We start from the raw sequence: 6,885 nt of genomic DNA on the forward strand, positions 1-6,885 counted from the left end.
AAATCATTACCATTTGTAGCCTTTGATCAACGTACCAAAAAGCTGATGTCATCATTAATTACACAAAGATAAAGGCTATCGACGGTGATGATTTCAAAACACACAAAATTTGTGTTTTGACAGATCACCCGATCTGATTTAGAGAGAGGGTGGTCGACCTTGGCTTGCTAAGGGTTTGGTTCAGATCCAGGTAGAACGAAACCCAGACCTGATTTGAATAATGATACTGGGTCTGAACCTGAGTCCAATTGGACCTACCATGAAAGAAATCATAACCGGCATCTTATAAGGATTACATGAACCGGACCTGGGCATCATAACCGACATCTTATAAGGATTACATGAACCGGACCTGGGCATCATAACCGACATCTTATAAGGATTACATGAACCAGACCTGGTAAAATAATTAATTTTTTACATTGAGAAATTTGCGGATCTTAGTCAAAACTGGAGTCGGGCCTGAATCTGATATGAAATTCACAAACCACACCCAGCCCCGTATATTAATCCGACCCTTCAGGTCAGCCCCAGATCCTAATCAGACTTTCTTATTTATCACCAAACCCTGACTCTAGAGGGTTTGGTACAGGTTGGGTGGGACTCAAACCCGACCCATTGACACCCCTAGTTTTCTAACATTATTTTTTCATGCCCAAAAATTGCCCTCCTTTTTTCTGTTTTCTAACATTATTTTAACGTGCTCGGTGTCAACCGACCTGGTTTTAGCTGGACCCGACCTAAACCCTATAGGGTCTGGGTATTGTAAATAAGAAGACCCGGGTCCAGACCTGAAGGTCAGATTAATACATGGACCCATGTATAGTTTATAAAATTTTATACCAGACCCAAACCCGACCCGAGTTCTGATTACGACCCACAAATTTTCAATGTAAAAAAAATGATAAAAAAATATGGTTTTACCGAGTATGGTCCGAGTTTGGTTCATGTAGTTTTTATCTGAATCTGCACCCGATACCATACCCAAAAATCTGGTCCAGGTTTCACCTGTGTCCCAACCAAACCCGACCCGCTGACACCCCTACCAAATAATGCGTCCACAGATGGTAGGTGGACTTGTGACCGGCCTACTTATTTCCACCTCCTCTCCGTATCTGCCATATTTACTCAATTACCCCTTATAATTAGTTTGGGGGAACGAGCTTTCTCAGGTTGAAGTCTTCAAGCCTGCACGTTCCTTTCCTAGGAATAATGGAAGGTGCTCGGAATGGAAAATGAACTCCCAAACACCTCCAATATTAGGTCTCATGGGCCCCGCAACTTCAATAATTGCTTCGTTTGACAAAAGCCATGCAGCCTGGAATTTCCACTCAATCGGATCCATGCATCCAAACACCCGAAATTGTCAATGACCCAACAGTCTATGGCTTGTAACCTGATTGTGATACATTATATAAAATTTTTTCTTGAAAACAAAAAAAAAATTGACTAAAATTGACACAACTCTCTGGGGGCAAGCAATCACACCCCAATAGCGTAAAATGCAATGCTTTTTTTTTTTTAACGAAAGAAAAACCCTCATTGAGAACTGGTTTACTTAATGAGTCTACCTCCGTAAAACTTTTAGTTAAAGATACGACCACCCAACCTTGAATGTTCAACCACAGCCCCCATGCACCAGCGGAATTCGATACTGAGGCTTTAGCTTGACGCAGGACCCTGCAGACCGCAGTGACGATGGCCTAATCACACTTTAAGGCAGAGTTTGCCTACTGCTGAATGATTTAAGTTCTTCACTTTATACAATTATGGACTGAACTGTTTTATACATATATCGTTCTAAAAACAAAAGCTTACTTCATAATTTGATAATTTTAATACGAAGAATGATGTGATTCGGGGAATTGAATGAATTTATACAATTCTAAAGACACGGTCCATGGTGACCCTCAAACTTGGTCCCATCCCTCAGGGCCAACCAAGCAAATGGATATAATAAACCAAGAACCCCAACAACCACTGACTATATCAGGTTTCTAGGGACATTCTTGTAAATAAATACTAAACGAAAAAAACAAAACAAAAACCGATCCCTATGTTTTTTCTCAGAAAACGAAAGCAAAAGTCACCTTCCCCATTTTTGACCCCCAAAAGGGAGAGAAAACCGTAATTTTTAACACAGAGCCCGTGGATATAAATAAATCTCCAACCTAACTCTTTCCCTTCAGCTTGGTACTTCAACAAAGGGAGGACCGAGCTTCCATGATTCTAACCTCTCCTCTCTCTCTCTCTGAATCACCACCACTCTCCTTCTCTTTCCACATTCTCTCCAAGTAAGGAAGAAAAAAACCAGCAAAAAAGGGAGCAATGCAGACGATATCTTTTAGCAGTTCCATATCTCTGATCGACAATCAGATGTTCTCCGGGGTGCAGCGGAAGCCCACCAGGGTTTCGGTCACTCAGGCCAGAGATCCGATCCACTGCAGCATCTACCGCCCGCCGGATCTCGGGGGAAGCAACAGCAGCGCGGCTGGCTTCTCCGGCGGGGTGGGGCCGAGCCGAGCCGACTGGCAGAGCTCCTGCGCTATCCTGGCCAGCAAGGTGGTTTCCCAGCAGCAGGAGACCGAGAAGCCCTCGGCGGTCCTCGATCTTGCATCGATCAACAGCCACGAGTCCTTAGAGATTGTGCCCGTCGGCCCCAAGCTCCCCAAGCCGCTCACCATAGCCGACCTCTCACCGGCGCCGATGCACGGCTCCCAGCTCCGCGTCGCCTACCAGGGGGTTCCTGGCGCCTACAGCGAGGCTGCGGCGGGCAAGGCCTACCCCAACTGCGAGGCCATCCCCTGCGACCAGTTCGAGGTTGCGTTCCAGGCCGTCCAGCTGTGGCTGGCGGACCGAGCCGTGCTCCCCGTCGAGAACTCGCTCGGCGGCAGCATCCACCGCAACTATGACCTCCTCCTAAGCCACCGGCTCCACATCGTCGGCGAGGTGCAGTTACCCGTCCACCACTGCCTGCTGGCGCTGCCCGGGGTGCGCCGGGAGCACCTGAGACGGGTGATCAGCCACCCGCAGGCGCTGGCTCAGTGCGAGATGACGCTGACGACCAAGCTCGGGCTGACGAGCGTGGCGCGCGAGGCCTTCGACGACACGGCGGGGGCCGCTGAGTTCGTGGCGGCGAACGGGCTGCGGGACACTGCGGCTATCGCCAGCTCCCGCGCCGCCGAGCTGTACGGGCTGAACGTGCTTGCGGACGGCATCCAGGACGACTCGGGAAACGTGACCCGGTTCGTGATGCTGGCCCGGGAGCCCATCATACCCAGGACGGACCGGCCCTTCAAGACGAGCATCGTGTTTGCCCACGACCAGGGCACCTCCGTTCTGTTCAAGGTGCTCTCCGCCTTCGCCTTCCGCAACATCAGCCTGACCAAGATCGAGTCTCGCCCGCACCGCAACCGACCCATCCGCCTCGTCGACGACGACGCCGGCATCTCCGGCACCGGCACCGGCACCGCCAAGCACTTCGAGTACCTCTTCTACGTCGACTTCGAGGCGTCCATGGCCGACGTCCGAGCCCAGAACGCACTCGCCGAGGTCCAGGAGTTCACCACCTTCCTCAGGGTCCTCGGCAGCTACCCCATGGACATGACCCCTTGGTCCCCCTCCGACTGAACAAACCCACTGTGCATTGATTGTCGATAGTACCGACTCACATTAAAGCTGGTGGTCGATCAATCCATCATCAGCGTACCGTCATATATGTGTGAATAGAGATTCGTTTGCCCAATCGAATTTAATTGTTGAACTACTTTATTGTCGCTACAATTTTAGTCCTCATTGTTGTCGTTACTATCGGTCTTGTTGTTTTTGAGTATCAAAATACCATCTCTCATTGTGTATGTATTTATCGTTGTATGCGCAACAAGAGAAAATGGGGGAATTGGACACTGAAGAAGATGAAATGATAGAGATTATAAGGATTGCCAAATACTTCTTTCTCTATTTTTTTTTTCTTGTTTTTGTCATGAGCTGGTGCGGATTCCTATCCTTCTACGTTTTAAGGAGACTATCTTCAGCTACAGTGGAAAGTAATTGACTAGATTATGTAAACGAGATGTCAGCATTATCTTGTTACCATGTTATTTTAATTATTTTTATTTGATTGGGATTATTCCTAAATATTGCGAGAATAATGAGCAAAGTGAATTATAATAAGGTAGAAAGGCCCTTTCTACCCGTGGATGTAGGTAGCCATTGCCTAACCACATAAATATTTGTCTTTTTCTTGTGTGTGTGTGCTTGTTTGTGTTTCGTAATGTGGTATCAGATCAATGCTCTTAGCGGTGATTGATGATCATTGGACCAACTAGCGGCCGGTAACACTACCAACACCACAAGAGGTTCTGTTATTGATAATGTTGGGATTACATCTATCAGTGTTGTCAATATTAAGATTGATTGCTATGATCAAAATCATTTACTCGTTAAGTTGTTTCTCAGTAGTAGGTCCAAATTAAGATATATCATCGGGAAAAACAAAAAAGCCAGGACTCTCAAATCTCGCTTATAAGAAATGAGAATTTGAGAATGATATAGTAATGTTTTTTATTTATGAATACTGCAAAGGACATCTGGGATATTGTTAAAGAAATCTATGAAGAACAATTCAACCTCGCAAGAGTATATGAACTGCAACTGAAGATTTTTAAATATACTCGTGATGACAAGCCTTTTAGTGTGTACATAGATATACTTAGAGGAATATGAGATAAATTACTTCAATACTGACCCCCAACTAGTAACATTCTTGAAAATAAGAAACAGTTTTAGAAAGATAAGGTTTTTAAAGTGCTTGCAGGTCTCGTCCTAGACTATGAAAACTTGCGAAGCTAGATCTTGATGACGACGCCTCTGCCATCATACAACACAATGTGCACCATGATCTAGCACAAAGAAACCCACCGAAAAGTTATGAATCCGGGCCTTAAAACTAAAGAAGAACAGTCAAAACAAATGGCATTTCAAGTTGGCTTCAAGAAAAATCGATCGTCAATTGAGTCATCAAACAAGTCCACTCAAGACTGATCTAAACCCAAGCCTAAACTCAAGTGCACCTATTGTAAAAAAAATGGGTCACTCCAAAGATTGATGCTGGAATCTTGTTGGTTGTCCTAACCGTGACAAGGAGACTAGTATAAAGAAAGATTCAACAAATTTTGTCACCAAAGATGATCTGGTCCATTTTTTTAGCAGATGGCTAAGACGAACTTAGCATCTACCTCACCCATCAGTGATGCTCCTACCGATCAGCAAGGTAAAATACATGCCTTACTTTTATGTCTTACAAACAATGAGTGGATTATTAATTTAGGAACCTCAGACCATATGACAAGTCATGATGACGATTTGGCTAGTACAAAAAAACTAGTATATACTACCGATAGATCAATCATGATGGTTACTGACGCAAAAAATATTAAACTTATCAATCAAGATATTGATTCAAAAGTGCTCATTGTTCCTAAACTTGTTGCTAGTCTTATATATGTGAGTAAGATCACAAAAATTCATGATTGTCTGACTGTTTTATCTTCAAAGGATATGGTATTTCAGGATAGGAGAACAAAGAGTGTGATTGGTAGAGGCATAAAACGTGATGGGTTATACATCTTCAGTTAATCGACGAGCGCCCTTTTAAGTTGTGCTCAATCAAGTAATATTTAGTCTTTGGCACTCCCGTCTTATACATGCTTCTACTAGAATCATAAATTTTTTGCTGCCAGAATTGGACAATGATAGTATATTATGTGATGCATGCGAGTTTGCTAATTATGGCCACTCGGCTTCCTTTTCAAAACTCTTCTGTTAGAAGTAACATATTTTTTGAATTGGTGCATTCTGATATATGGAGTTCAACCCCTATAGACTCTGTGTTTGGTTTTAAATATTATGTTACATTCATTGAAGATAAATCCTGTACTACTTGGGTGTATTTTTTGAAGCATAAAAATGAGGTGGCCAAAGTTTTAATTTTTTTTTGATAATCTTGTGTATATTCAATATGACCACAAGATCAAACTCCTGAGGTACAATAATGAAGGGGAATACATTAATGAAGTTCTTGGTGATTTTTTGACTCAGCAAGGTATAATGCATCAAACTACTTGCGTTGGGACTCAACAAAACGGGGCCGATGAAAGGAAAAATTGACACTTACTCAATGTAGCTCGGTCGCTCATGTTTCATATGAACATCTCTCAACAATATTGGGCCGATGATATAGCTACAACTTGTTACATCATAAACCGTGTCTTAAGTTCTAGTTTGGAAAATGAAATTTCTATGAAAAGTTTGAGAAATCAAAAAATTTCTATTAAACATTTGAAAGTTTTTGGGTGTAAGTGTTTTGTTCATCTTCAAGACAAATTTTGAAACAAGCTTGAAAAAAGCCATCAAATGTGTTTTTGTAGATTATTCGTCATCAATTAAGAGCTTCAAATGTTTCTATCCGATTACAAGAAAACTTTATGTATCAAGAGATGTAAGATTTTTTGAAAATGAATCTTACTACCTGTATCCAAATGAAGGGGAGAACCAACCAAATATGTCAAGTCTCATACCGAGTCCCATTTTGCCAATTTCTGAGCTTTTTACTGAACCCGGTCCTAATGCCTCGAGTTCTAATTTTCTGGTTGACTCATCTATCCAAGAATTCGATACCTCTCCCGTACCGGATCCAAATGCCACTTCTATAGATCCATATCCCGTGACTAGTCCTAACCCAAGTCAATCTATACCTATGTCCAATCCGGTTCAAGAAATCGATAATGTTAAGAAATTGTCTCAACCCACTATCCCCCCAGTTAGAGTTAGTGATTGCTATTCTTATTGTTCTACTGAAATGACTAAAGCCCATTCTATAAAATA

The 6,885-nt window shown here is 43.1% G+C and overlaps 1 pseudogene across 1 annotated transcript; it reads left to right on the plus strand.

Annotated features, from left to right (window-relative positions):
- Positions 1–2,206: 2,206 nt before the first annotated feature.
- LOC149848482 (arogenate dehydratase 3 pseudogene) lies at positions 2,207–4,137 on the plus strand (annotated as a pseudogene). The gene has a single exon (XR_016432815.1). The product of XR_016432815.1 is annotated as an arogenate dehydratase 3 pseudogene (transcript).
- Positions 4,138–6,885: the final 2,748 nt, after the last annotated feature.

Source organism: Nuphar pumila, chromosome 1, assembly GCF_984573655.1.
Source record: "Nuphar pumila chromosome 1, dmNupPumi1.hap1.1, whole genome shotgun sequence".
Taxonomy (NCBI): Eukaryota; Viridiplantae; Streptophyta; class Magnoliopsida; order Nymphaeales; family Nymphaeaceae; genus Nuphar; species Nuphar pumila.